The sequence below is a fragment of the Sturnus vulgaris genome, chromosome 2, assembly GCF_052056855.1.
Source record: "Sturnus vulgaris isolate bStuVul1 chromosome 2, bStuVul1.hap1, whole genome shotgun sequence".
Classification (NCBI taxonomy): Eukaryota; Metazoa; Chordata; class Aves; order Passeriformes; family Sturnidae; genus Sturnus; species Sturnus vulgaris.
The window spans coordinates 110,049,082-110,063,133 of record NC_142244.1 but is presented as its reverse complement, the minus strand read 5'-3'; the positions used below and the strand labels follow the sequence as shown (position 1 = coordinate 110,063,133).

Sequence of the window (14,052 nt, the reverse complement as noted above, 5' to 3'; positions counted from 1 at the left end):
AAAGAGATCTTCCTTTCCAAGGAGTGAAAGTCCTCCTGCTGCTGTGAGGGGTTCAATCCTTCACCCATGTGCTGCTGGACGTGTCCCCAGGAGCTGCCTTCCCCAAGCTGGGATGTATTTACCTGAGAGCCCCAGGCTGGAGCTGGTACATGAGGGGCATCTCTTTGAGGAGATGTGCTGATGTATTCTTGCTGTGGCAAAATGCTCTGTGCCTCCAACAAAGAGCTGTCACCAGCAAGTGCAAAGTGGATTTCTGCTTCCTTCACACGTGTGAGCCTCACCAGGGGCTGCAGCCACAGCCACCAGCTCCGTATCCAGCATCTTCATCTCCCCCTCTCTGCATGGCTGGCTGGGGATGTCTTCACCCACCAATTTTTAGACCAGTTTTCCTCTTTCCCTTCAATACAAACCTAACCCATAATTTGAAAGCTGCCCAGAGGGTTGCTAGAGAATTGTTTCTTGTAGTCTTTAAGGAGAATCCCAATGTGTAGACAAGGCTCAGAGCAAATTCTTTTTATCCTCATTCTGTGGGGAACTAAATAGAGCACTTGCCTGCCAGTGTTAGTATTCACATAATCAGACATGGTTACTTTCTCTGTGTTTGTTTCTATACAGTAAAAAAACCCCATTCTTTTTCCAAAAGAGATTAATTTTATTTTAGTTTGTTGTTGGTTTTGTTTTGTTTTGTTTGGGGGGTTTTTTGAGAGAAAGTATCATATCTCAAATTGGAAGATGTACACTTAAAGACATTATAACACTGGAAATAATACAGCAACCACTAATCCAGCAAGAAGTCTGGGGACAAAATAATAAAACCTTGTTTTACTGGTGATGATGCCAGCTCTAGACAGACAGTGACAGTTGAGCATCAGTGATGGATGAAGCAATTTCTGAGTGTGTATACATAAGCCGTAGTAAAGCCACCAGGACTTGGTATTCTTTCCAGTGATTTTAATTGGGGTTTTGCCATTAAAATTATCAGACTTAGACCCCTTATCATGATGAGTCTGATTGAACATATCTACAAGAAAGCATTTTAAAAAATAATATACTTAAACCTCTTCAACTATATAAATATCTGATCCCCAAAAAAATGTTTTTAAAGTGAGATACCCAGAGACCTCCCAAGCTTCTGCAAAGTGTCTGTTCTTAATTAACTAGAAGACGTGTGAAGCTGCAAAAATATTTAGAACATTAATATCTTGAAAATACATGCATTAATGAGCCTACCATTGGTAGTATGTGTGACTCCACTGGTACATAAAAATATATGCATATTCTCTTACCTGCACAAAATCACTGCCATTAAAAAAAAACCTGATGCACCAATGTTGTGACTCTCTTTACCTGTGATCAAAGAAAATTTTTATTATATCTCTGACATACTGGATTCTAGCATGGGGACACACACTTAGAAAGGACTCTGATCTGAGAGCCACAACTGTTTTAGAGACTGAAGCTTAGCAGAAATGATGATTAATTTTTGCCACGCCAAGTATCATAACTAAGCACTGCAATTTTTTCATTGTAACAATTTGATAGCAATCTGTGCACAATGTTCAGGTCTAAAATTATTAGTTCAACTACTATAAAAGAACTTTGGCTGACAGACAAAGTCTGATAAAAGATAACAATACCAGGATCCCTGCTAATAGTTGTACTTCCTATGGCTAAACTTATCTGAAGGGGACTAGAGTACCAAGGTGGTCACAGAAGATATATTAATAATTCATTTAAGGGATTGATGTTCCTCTCAGTTTGTCCCATGGGATGTGCTTTCCATCCCACACCTTTAAAATGCACAGGGATAGTAGCTACTCGTGATAATCCCACTTTCAAGAAAACTGGTTTACTTTCATTCCAAGTGAGTTTTTTAGAGAGCCTAAGATATCTGATCATGTTTTAGGAGTTCCATGAAAATGCACAAAGTTACAAAATTAATAGTAAATTGTGAGAATTTCTGCCATTTATACAAGGCCCATATCTTTCGATTTGTTTATCTTGAATTATATCAAGGTTAATAGAATTATACTAAGTCTCATTGCCTATGAATGCAATTACCAAAAAATAGACATGTATTTAAACAGGAACCCTTAGCAGGTCTTGCTGTTGGGTACATGTTGTTCTATTAGAACCTCCTTGCTGAAGTGCAGACATTAATTTTTACCAATTAAATTAAATGTTGGATTCTGAACCACAATGAAGTAAATCGAAAGGAATAGTGGGCATCAATGCTATTTAAATTATTTCTAATTATGCATGTATCTGTGGCTTTAACTAAGACAGAAGAACAGGAATTTCTGACTCTCTTCTTCTTGCATGGAAAATGTGTGGTATACATACATATTTTTAGGCAGTTTATAAGCATATTACATATATGTTGTATTTTATATGCATGTGCATACATACATTAAAAAGCAAAGTAAAACCATTAAATATGAAATTTTCCATTTATTTACGCTGTTTTTCACAACGATAAGTATGTGAAAAGGTGATTAAAAACTCACTGTAATTTAAAATAAATTATAAGGCAGTTCCCTCATTTAAATGAACGCATGTGTTGCTGGAAAAAAAATAGATTGCCTTTTTAAAAGGATGAAGGTACCTTCTGCTGTGACTAATCTTATCCAACCATCTGAGAAAGGCATAGCAGGAAGGAATTTATTGAGTGTAATTATTCAGTATGCAGGTAGCAGTAAACAGCAAACAGAATAGAAGAAATAGTTATTTACTGAGGGCTTCTGCAAGTCTGTTTTCAGAGCAGAGTCAACATTCAGCTCTTAGGAAGGGCACATCATTATCTGCTGTAGACAGACTTTGGACTAACAAATTAGCATTGGTTTTTGTCCCTGTATCACTCTTAAATATAGTTGAATATGGATAAAATAGAAGTCTCATTTTATGAAGTATAAGAGCCCATAGTTCCTTAAACAAGTTGTTAATGCAATAAAACCAATTCTAATTAAAAGCTCCTTCTGCATTATCCTCCTCTCTGACTGTATAGGATGTATAGAATTTCAATTACAATATTTTTGGAATCTATCAATTCATCATCTTCTAGATAGCTATTGGCAGAAGCTTTATGACCTAGAGATACAGAATGGCTAAAAATGTCATTTAGACTTCATAGTCCCTCTGAAAGAAAATCAAGTATTCATTACATTGATCTCTTCAGCATATAGAAGGGGAGCCTAAATGTGCTTTCCAGAAATTTGGCATATGCAGCTAATAGTAATTTTCCTCCCTTCCTATTGTTCTGCTTCCTTTTTAGTCTTCTTAGGCTGCTTCATACAGAGAGATGAGTCTTCTGGTAAGAGGTTACTCCTTATTTCTTGGCCTCATTCTTGTAAGATAAGAAGTTACTGGAAATAGCCCTTGTTCCCCTGAGAAAGAAACTTCCTATTTTTGTAAAAGGTTCCTTCCTGTCCCTCACTCTATCAATGTCTATCAATTCTAAATTCTCTTCCAAGCACTTGAAGATCCTTTAATTTTATAATTCCATTTTAATTCTACAAACATTTTTACCTTTTATTTTAGTTCCTCATTTATGCAAACGGAATAAAAGAATTTTCAATTTTAAATATTTTAATAAAATATTTTAAAGGATATTTTATTTATTAGTTCTAAAATGCTATTCTAAGCACCTTTATTATAGAAATCAAGGAAACTTAAATAAAGGCAGTGCTGATTGCATCACCTTTCTTTTTTCACGTCTTTCAAACCCTTGAAAGATTTGCACATACATCACTTGGATATTTTGCTTTATACTGTCTTGTAGATTCTTCAGGGGATATGTGAAGAATTTATATGGCTGATAATCTTACAGACAATGCCCCATTGCCTAGTATTCTGAAAGTTTGACAAAAAATTAATTTGTTAATGGGCTAGTGAATAGTCACACTGGGGTTTTACATATTTTCTTCCGTGTATGCTGGTATTTTTGGTAGTGGTTAACAGCTGTTCAGATTGGAATTTTATATTTTAAATCAAATTTAATCACCTTTACCTAAATGCAGACTCATTTTTGTCATTTTTCTTCATTGCTGGCATGTAATGAAATATGTAATGAAATATGGAATAATCCCCCCATAACAGCATTTAATTCACGACTGCTCCGTGGGTTTCTAGGTGACCCGGATGTGTTATTGCACAATATTTCATCTCCTTCATTCTGCCTCTTTTGCATGACATATCCATTATTTAAAATACAGGCTGGTGTCTTCCCATATCTTTTGCAGTTTTCAATGTCTTTCCTCCCATAAATATTCTTTGCCCTCCCACTTTATGGCTTTTCATTGCCATGATATGAGCTTAGTCCCATTGCTTCTCCTCAGTTCTGTCATCCTCATATTTATAGCCTCGTTGTTATCAGATATGGTATCTCCTCTGATGGTCCCATATACAATGCAGTGCTGCATTTTTATGTTGTTTTGGTTTTATTTTATACTTTCTATTGAATTACAGCTTTCACTAGTATTAGACTTTGACAACTTAGGATGCCTTTCATCTATTATCTATCCTAGCCCATACTCTTCTTAAAGCCCTGTACTCACAGTTTGAACTGTGAACTGCATTTAAAAAAAAAACCCATGTGTTTTTTTTGCTCATTCCATTCGCATTTGAACATTACAATTTTGATATAATATGCCTATTAAATGAGCACTAATTTTTGCATCTTTATGAATAATCCGTATTTCCCATGTCTGTGATAGAGAGCATACAGAGACTATCACGTGTCCAAACCTCTGAATTCAGGAACATCTGTGTGTATCTGAGTTTCCACAACTGACTACTCTTACCATTGTGATAGGGATTACAAATCCCATTGTACTGCAGTGACATTTCTGCAGTTTCATGTTCGCACTTCAACCTTGCTGCCACTTCTTGCACAGTCTGAATACCTCCTTGAACATAATAATTCTTTTCATCATTTTCAAGGTATTTCTGGTGTTTTATTTTTTTCATTTTTTACAGTTTTTGCCCAGTATCCTTGACATTTAGTCCCCACCCATTTTAAGCTACCACTCCAGCCTTCTTAACTTTTCATTGCCTCCCCAGCATTTCATCAGCTTTTCTCACAGCTAGCAGTGCAGAGGGATTTGGAAGGCTGTTGTATTTTCTTTTAATTTCTCTGAAGTCTCTTTCCAAAGAAAAAATACATAGTTCTGAAGCATGGAAAAAAGGCAGAGTTGCCAGACACCTGAATAGGAAAGGTCAGCCTGATCCAGGAGCTTTCATAAAATCTTATTAAACTCCGGCTACATATTAGGTTGTTTTTTAAAGTTCCCAAATGTAAATACACAGCTACCAAAACCAAGAACAAATCCATATGGCTCATTAGTACAAAAAATAAACCAATGCATAGAGTTAAAGTCAGAGTCATCATTTCAAAGGGATGTGAGATAGGAAGACTCTTGAATATTGGACAGAAATTATTGTCTCCAAATTACATGTCTGTTTCTAATTTTCACAACAATCATTTGTGTCTTCCCTACACTTGGAAGTATTTTTCTTGCCATAGTATTAATCAGTTTTAATTAAGTTGTCAATTTGTAAAAACCAGCACATTTTGCTACTACATTTTGAAATTCACATTCTTCTTGCTTCTTTCTAGGAGTGGGAAGAAGAGAAAAATTCATTATGACAAACCCAAATTTGCATATTTTTGAAGCCAGGGACATGGAGTCACTCCAAGTCATTATGGAGGTGCTAGTTTATCATGTCCACATGCACTCGTTCACACACAGCACCATCTGATGCTTTTGTGTGAAACAGAAATATTGGCGTTGAGTTAAAGTTGACACAAAATTCAACAAGTTTTGAAAATAATTATGGCACAGACAGTTTGGATCTGATCCCAGCTTTCAAGGATGTCACATAATTTCCATAAAGCTGAAACTTACTTTAAAAAGAAAAAAAAAAAAAAAAAGAAAAAAAAAACAACAAAGAAACAACCCCATAAATTTAAAAACTTGTGTGGTCATACATAACAAACCAGTGTAGCTCGCTTAAAATAGCAAGGAATGGAGATTAACGGGAAAATATTTTGAAATTAATTTCTGTTTTCTTTGGTAATAGTCAGGCCCAAATCTGCAGCATTTAGAAGTTTCTGCTCTCTGCTAGCTTTCTTTTGGCAGCCTGTGAGACTGGTTCCAGCCCTGTTCTCCTGGCAGATGGAGCACAAGGAGGGAAACATCTGCCTCCGTCTGCCGGGGCACTGAAGACACGTCTAACCTAAAGTATGTGAGTACTCCTTCCAGAGTGGGAATTGGTGCTATAAAGCACAGAAAGAGGCTAGACACTATTTTCTTCTCTACAAAAACAAAGTGAATTGCTGTAGATGAGAGGGTGACCCAACACTGATGTAAAATCATTGGCATTCCCACAGAGAATTCCCTGTCAGGCACGCTATTTCAGTGGGGAGGCAGGGTAGTGGGATGTAGGCTGAAAAGAAGATCTAACTGTTCCAACCAACTCCCATCTCACACCCTTACTTCACAGTGGTGGGAATCAATTTGCTTTCAGTATCATGTCACTGTTTCTAGTCAGTTTTTGGATCCCAAATGCCATTTTTAGAAAGCCAGACGTGCAATGTAACAAGGCCATGAAGCCTTTTCTTCTCAGCCCCCAGACCTGCACTGCCAACCTGCAGCTGCCTTCAGGCAGAGGCAAGCCCTCAGCACTTGGCTCCCTGGCTTCCTAAGGCTCCTTGTACATTCAGGCTGCATCTGTTCATGAATCAGTCCCTTCATCCTTCGCACCAACGGGGCTCTTCAGACAGATGAATCCCACTCAAAACAGAGAGGCAATTTCCAGCCCACATTTTGGAGGCACAGGGATGAGCAGTGTGAAAGGTCTATGCTGGTTCATCTCCAAATGAGCAGCGTGCCACAGACATCTGTTCTGTGTGTGTCTGTGCAGGCACTGCTCACAGCCAAGGCTCCAGCAGCAGGGCAACACCAGCCATGCTGCTGCCAGCAGCTGGCTGCCATCCCACTGTGGTCCCATAAGGACAGAAAGCTGTGGGGATTATATAATGTTTCTGTAAGTGATAAATGAAAAGGGAAAATCTTGGTGCAACCCTGCATTCCTGAAACTGAAAATGAAGTTGAATTTTTTAAAATGTATCGATTTATAAAACGCAACACCAAAACACAAATGTTTCCCCCTACGGTGGGAGAGGGGAGAAAGAGAAATGAATTGATACTGCAGAAATGTATGAGTTATTTATTACCAGTGCTTGTTCTAAACTAGTGTGCATTCCTAATGTACTCATCTACTCAACTCAGTAAGAGATGGGGGTATGCAAAGAATCTGGGACTGAGTTTAATTTTCATGCTAGTCAAAGTGATTTTTCTTCAATCTATCATATACTATATTTGACATATAGCTTTTCCCTTAATCAGTAATTGACTGGTACATGCTTTGTGCTCCAGTGAAGGTAGATTTAATACACTGGACATCAGAATGAGCTATTTTTGTCTTTTGAATGACAAATTTAATTTTTGTAAGATGTATTGTACTATTGTTTCTACTAATTTCATATTCTTCACCAGCTCTTTGGTCCATCATTTCATAACTAATGTTTTACTTCAAGTGAACAAGGATCCTGAAAACATCAAAGGTTCCTTGACATCTTTCAATAGATCATGACAGCCTCTTTCATTCTCCATATTTCTTAATGTGGAGACAGCCAGTAAAGGAAGAAGCACAGGACTGTGGTAAACAGAGTTTGGAAAAGTGAGTCACTGTTTTTTCAGTGATTTTAAGAGTGGAATTTCACTGTCCACATTACGTGGACTAGGGAATTGAGCAATTTACCTGGCCAGCTAGTGGAGAGATGTGCGTGTTAAAGGAAAATGTAAGTCACCTTCCATGAGAGAGTTTTAATTTATTTTCTTTGTCTAAAACTGATTTTTCAAGTCAAAATAATTTTTCTGTTTTCATTCTGAATCTTGGTTTTGTGTGTATTTTTATTTTCGTTATGAAAACAAAGCATTTTGGTGAAAAAAACCCACTTAACAATAGATCTAGAGAAAAGCCCTAATAAATACCCATTATTTTCTCAATCTTCTAAAAATTGATCACCTTATTTGCTTTGCATTCGATTCTATTTAGAAATTAAGTTTTTGAGAATTCTCAATGCAAAACTTTCTTGGCTGTATTTCTGATTGCAAGCTTCCCTTCACTTTTATTTTCTTGTATGACTGACAGAAGCCAGATGAAACTCTTTTGCTGGCAGTCTTAATATGAATAACAAAGCAACTGGAGCTGTGAAGCACCACTTTGGGCTAAAAACAAGTGGTGAGTGTACAGCGTGGAGGAGGGAGCAGGAGGAAAGGGAACTGCTAGGTCTCAATTTTCTTTTTCTTAAATGTTAAACATGCATGAAGTTAGTCTGACAGAAGGGGAGATTACAAGAAATGGGTGTAAAACAGTTTTTATAGATTCTCAGGGTATGCGAAAAAAAAGCCAGACAGGGCTTAAAAAAGCCCAGCTAGGTGACTGCCCTTTCCCTCATTTAGGAGAAAGATCGGAACAATTTGCTTGAATGCAGCACAAATACTATGACTGAAATTCTGATATATTATAATAATAAAATAGTCTTGCTGGATTAGTAATAGCATTGTCCTCAACAATCATCCTTCCTCTTCCTCATCTGCATTTCTACTAAGGGCAATACAGAAGAAGAGGAAATGCAAGGAGACAAAAGAGCTGGAGTTTAGGGAGAGGGAACTGCAGGACTGCTGCTGGAGGACAGGCCTGGTGCCTTTGTCAAATGCCAAATGGACCACAGGAAGGTAAAAAAATACCTGAGACAGCACAGAACTGGGATGGCTCACACCTGGAATAGAAGCAAAACTTCCAGGCTTGGCTGTCCTTTCCACTAGCAGGAGAGCTAGAACCACAGGATGGATGCTGGGGGCAAATGGTTTTCTGGGTGACCTTCATGTTAACCAAAGTAATCAAAGGGCACAGCAATATATCCTTTTTTTCAAATGCTGTGCTTTGTCATTAATTTTAATTAGATTAGCTCTAACATTAAAGTTAGAAGCATTCTCTTAATACAGCAGAATAAAATGAACCAGATTGCTCTCTTTAAATACTTTGTCATTTAAAGTGGAGTACTAGGAGGAAAAAAAAACAAAACACAAAACAAAACAAAAACGAATGTCACATTACAAATGCAATGAAAAAACAGCAACATCAATTCAGCCAATGAAAAATACATTTCTGTTGATGCTCGAGGGCATATGAAAAGTGTTAAAATATATGAGTGAGGAAATGCACTCAGTCAGATGTACAAATGACAACAATTTGGGGAAAGATTCAAAACATTGTGAAAGAAATTCCAACAGGCATCAACAAGCAGAACAAATATACTTTCCCAGATATGATGTCTGGGAGGTTGCACAGTAGCTCATTTGGCCATATGAGGTGACAATATATCAGGAGATAATATTCCTACAATCCCAGCCTCTGCAGAAAATATATATACATAAAAAAAAAAAAAGAAAAGAAACAAAAAGGATATTAAAATTTGTAGCAATGATGCACCTCTTCTTAGTTTTAGATGAATCAGTCACATTGAATTTTCTGTTTGTCACTAGCTTAACCATATATTTCCCCTTGGTATGAGTATACCACCTGGTGCAAAGAGTAGTTTCTACTCTCCTTTTTTATTTTCTTTGATATGTCATATTCTGTTTCATCACAGTTTTCAAAACACATTTTGTTTACTTGCATGGACATAACACTATTTTCCATTCCAACTAAGATAAACTTTTCACATTCTTTTTCAGTATCTGCCTCATTTTTTTCATAGTGACTGTGCACTTTGTGTCACAGCCACTACTTAACCACCCAAGGTTTTTTTCTGCTGCGTGGTGACAGTTTCACTGTGGATAAGGGAAATGCAGCAGCTCTTAGGTGGTGCTGTACTTCCCAGCTTGGGTGCTATTTGGCTTTAGAGTCTAATTTAAAACCAAGCATGTTAGCAGCAATGACCTCAGCCCATGCATAATTCAGACCCTACCCCACTTTAGCGAAAAATAACTGAACTGCTGCCTCAATCCTCCTGATATTATCACAGGGTCTTGAATCCCTCAGTTTTCCTTATGCAGTGTCCATCATATGCAGGCCAATTCCTTCAGCTCTTTGACTTGGAAGGACCCTTGACAAGGTACGTGGTTGTTGCAGCTGTGACAGGACAGTATAAAGAGCAATTCTCCACAAATTTGCAGGTGGCACTGAGCCGGAGGAGGAGCAGCCAATGCACTGGAAGGCAGGACTGGGATTCTGAAGGAGCTGCTCAGGCTGCAGTAATGGTCTGGCAGCAACCTCACAAAGGTCAAACCTTGCCCTCTGGAGGGGGTTATCCCACACACTAGTACAGGCTGGGGTATGAACAGCTGGGAATCAGCTCTGAACAAATGATCAAGATGATCAAGGCGATCAAGATGGGCAGTGAGGTGAACAAGCACCACCAATGTGCCCTTGCAGTGAAGAAGGCCAGCAGCGTCCTGGGTTGCCTCAGTAAAAAGCAACCAGCTGGTCCAGGAGGGGGATTCACCACTTATATTCAGGATTTGTAAGACCATTTCTGGAGTGCTCTGTCCAGAATTTGGCTCCCCAGTGCAGGAAAGGTACAGTCATGCTGAGTGAGTCCTGCAGATGGCAGTGAGGATGGTCAGAACACTCTATATAAGAGAAGCTGAGAGAGGTGGGATTGTTGAACCTGGAAAAGTAAAGGCTCAAGAAGATCTTACTATTTCCTGACTTGAAGACATAAAAATGGTGGTGCCAGATACATGAACTAGCACAACAGTAGTGGTAGCAGTAGATCTCACTTTTATGACATCTTTATGTATCTCAGAAAAATAGTACTCATTGGAAATGCTTTAAATGAGAATTGTTCCATTTGAAGTTATATGCAGAATAATACATTGTATTTCCAAAGATATTGTTGCTCCAAAGCGTGGCACTTAGAAGTGTGGGAATGACAAGATTTAGACGGATTTAATTCAGCTGTTTCTACATGTGCTCTGACTAACGTAAATGGTGGCATACTAATTAATACATGAGCATGAGCTATGTTTCCTGAGGATCCCTGCCTCTCCAAGGAAATGAAGCAGGCAGACAGTAGGTCTTAGAATCTTTACAATTTATTCATTTGCATTTTATCTCTATACTGACTTTCTATTGACTACAACAGTATTAATTCTCTTGAAATACTTTTATGGTCTTTGTGACTTTAGCATATGGTTTTTCATAATCATTAATGAACATCTCTGTTAGATTTAGAGATGGTGTATTTTTCCCTGTTTCCTGAGAGAGATTTCATGTACAGACTTACTGAGATACATTGGAACTGCCCACTGATGGTAAGAGTGGGCAGTGCTTTGCACCTGGTATTCGGAAATATTCAATAAGCTTTTAATATCTTACATGTTAGAAACATCCTTGTAATTGATTTAATTTTCCAGTTTGAGTTCCGAATATGAAACCAGGCAAGTCATTCAGACATTTCAAAAGATTACTTATTTGTACAGATGAAAGGCACACTGTGTGAAATTGCACTGAACCACAGCTTATGTCATTAGCAGAGGTCAGGTCTTCCTGAGGACAGAGAGGAGATCCTTATCACTTGAAGTAATAGCTTCAGTGGCTGCTCCTTCTCTGGACTGACTGCCCAGGAAGGCAGGGCAGACTTTTGCAGTTGATTTCACATCCATTCACCACAGGAAAAGTGACAGTCACAATACTTAAGTCAAAGAGAAATTTCTGAGGCAATGGTGCTTGTTACTTTGTTATGAACCCTGCTACTTCCGCTTTCTCTTTTGTCTTTTCCCTTTTCGCCTCTATTCACTTAATCTTCCTTGTACATTTACAGTCTCCGCCTTCTTTCTAGCCCTCCCTGCCCTTTGGAAGCCCAGGCTTTCCTAACCCTTGAACGCTCAGTGTTGGATGGTGCCTTAGGACAAGTGGTCCCACCATGCGGGCGGTTTTTAAGGAGCTCTGTGAGCAGAGTGTCTTTGAGGTGGGCTGACATGTCCCTGTTCCTTTTCCCTCCCCGAGTGACTCCAGCAGCCTCTCTGAGGTACACTGGGAACAGTGGGTGGCCAGAAGGTGGAGGCTGGAGCCTGCCCAACTGTCCGCCTGCTGATACATCGTTCAGAGAAGCTGTAAATGGATGCAACACTCCCCACAAATGAATTCTCTGGAGACTATAAGATACCAAAGCACCTCTCTCCAGCACAGCACACTGTACTGAGGTGTGCAGCCTGTGCTTGGGTTGTTTTCGAGGGAGGCTGGACGTCAAACTTCTGCTTCTGAGTAAAATGTTGATGTCTTTGGGATTTTTTTTTAATTTTTTTTTTGGTAGATGGTGAAAAAGTTGTTTTTCAGACTACATGTGATTGAACTTTAGCTGTGAGTCTTAAATAAAAAAATCAACCTGAGGCAGGTGTCTTGTAGAGGCAACTCCAGCCCAAACAGCAAAGATTTAATAAAGTAAAAACTGAGTTTTTGCTGCCAGAAAGTACTGGCAACATTAACTACAGGTGCCAGTGTTATTTATATATATAATATCACAAGTTTTCACATATTCTGGCAAACTATTTACTTTTTCTCTGCCTTTTATTTGAAATACTAGATCAGAACCATGATTCTGCACTTCATGTGGTTTTGAAGTCTTTGGCTTGGCACATCTATGTTCTTTATCAATTATTAACTCCTTTCTCTTTTTTCAAAAATTATTTTTGCTAAGTTCTTCCAATGCTTAACACTTTATGTTTGGGAGGCAATAGAAACATAACTCAAACAAACAAATTGGTTAACATATTAGTGTCTGGTACATACCTACTGGAGTAAGACCACACATTTGAAAAAAAAATTTCCAAAAAACAACAAACTCCACAAAATTCTACCCCCAAATTTCCAATTTATTTCCACATTCTAGCAACACCAGCTCAAGGAAATGCATTTCTTTTTCAGGATTAGTGACAGACTGGTGGTAGTTGAATTCACAGATACCTTTGGCCAAGAGCCCATGAGAAATACACCAAACTTCTGCTAACATCATAATCCTTACATGCACTGTGATATACCTGCTATGGTATCAGGGTACTGAGCTTTGGCGGTTGTGCTTCTAGCAGAGGAGACATCTAAATGAAAAGGAGAAATTGTTGCAATATGCTGTGAGTGTTCTCTAACATAACACCACTGGGAAACCAGGACTAGACCTCATATGCTAACTCCTACGAGCAGCTGTAAGAGCAAAGCTGTTTGTGCTCTGAGAAGTTTGTCATGTAAATATTTTTTCTTTCTGTTTCAGCCTTAAACTGTGAACAGAACGAATTAAACTTGGATGGAAGTCGTGCAAACCACTAGAGTTTAATTCTGCACCTTTTGAAATTATTGTGAACATTCCTATAATTAGAAGGCAAAAAACCCCTCTAAATGCTATTAATAGGGCTGTAATAATTAGCACTTATGGACAAGATTTTCCCTGTTTCTTCACTAGATAATGGCTTTCCTGGCTTAATTTTTTCTTTTCGCTCTATAGTTCTCCCTCAAATACAAGCAGCAACATTCACTTTAAAATCTGCAGGTTGAATCTTCCTTCTCTTCTTCTTTTAATAATCCTTTATGGACATCACACTCCACCTTCGTGCCTGTGTGTGTTTGTATCTTGAGGAAGAGCTGCTTCAGACAGTGAATTATACTAGTACCTTGTTTAATAACTAACCTAAACATTTGCCCTTGACACCCTCAGCACCTCAGTGCTAATTAAACAAAATAAACAGAGACTAAATGGAAACCGAGCAAAGTACTTATCCTTCCTGAAAGATTTAATTTGGGATCAGCAAGGCCGCTAACGGGAGAGGGAAGCCCGAGCCACTGGTAAGTACACACGTGAATAATGAAATGCTGAATTATTTTTTTTAAACCCTCCACTAATAACTTGTGATTTAAAGGTCACTCCAGAAGAAGAATCAAGGTCAGGCACGGCTAATCCTGCACCCTTTAGGGGCCTTTCCCTTAGCCCGG

The 14,052-nt window shown here is 38.3% G+C and overlaps 1 long non-coding RNA gene across 1 annotated transcript in view; it reads left to right on the top strand.

Moving 5' to 3' along the window:
• Positions 1 to 6,480, top strand: part of LOC148224955 (uncharacterized) — a 79,319-nt gene extending 72,839 nt beyond the window's left edge. Inside the window, exon 3 of the long non-coding RNA XR_015802005.1 lies at positions 6,124 to 6,480. This is a non-coding gene — a long non-coding RNA (uncharacterized LOC148224955). The remainder of the gene's footprint in view (positions 1 to 6,123) is intronic.
• Positions 6,481 to 14,052: the final 7,572 nt, after the last annotated feature.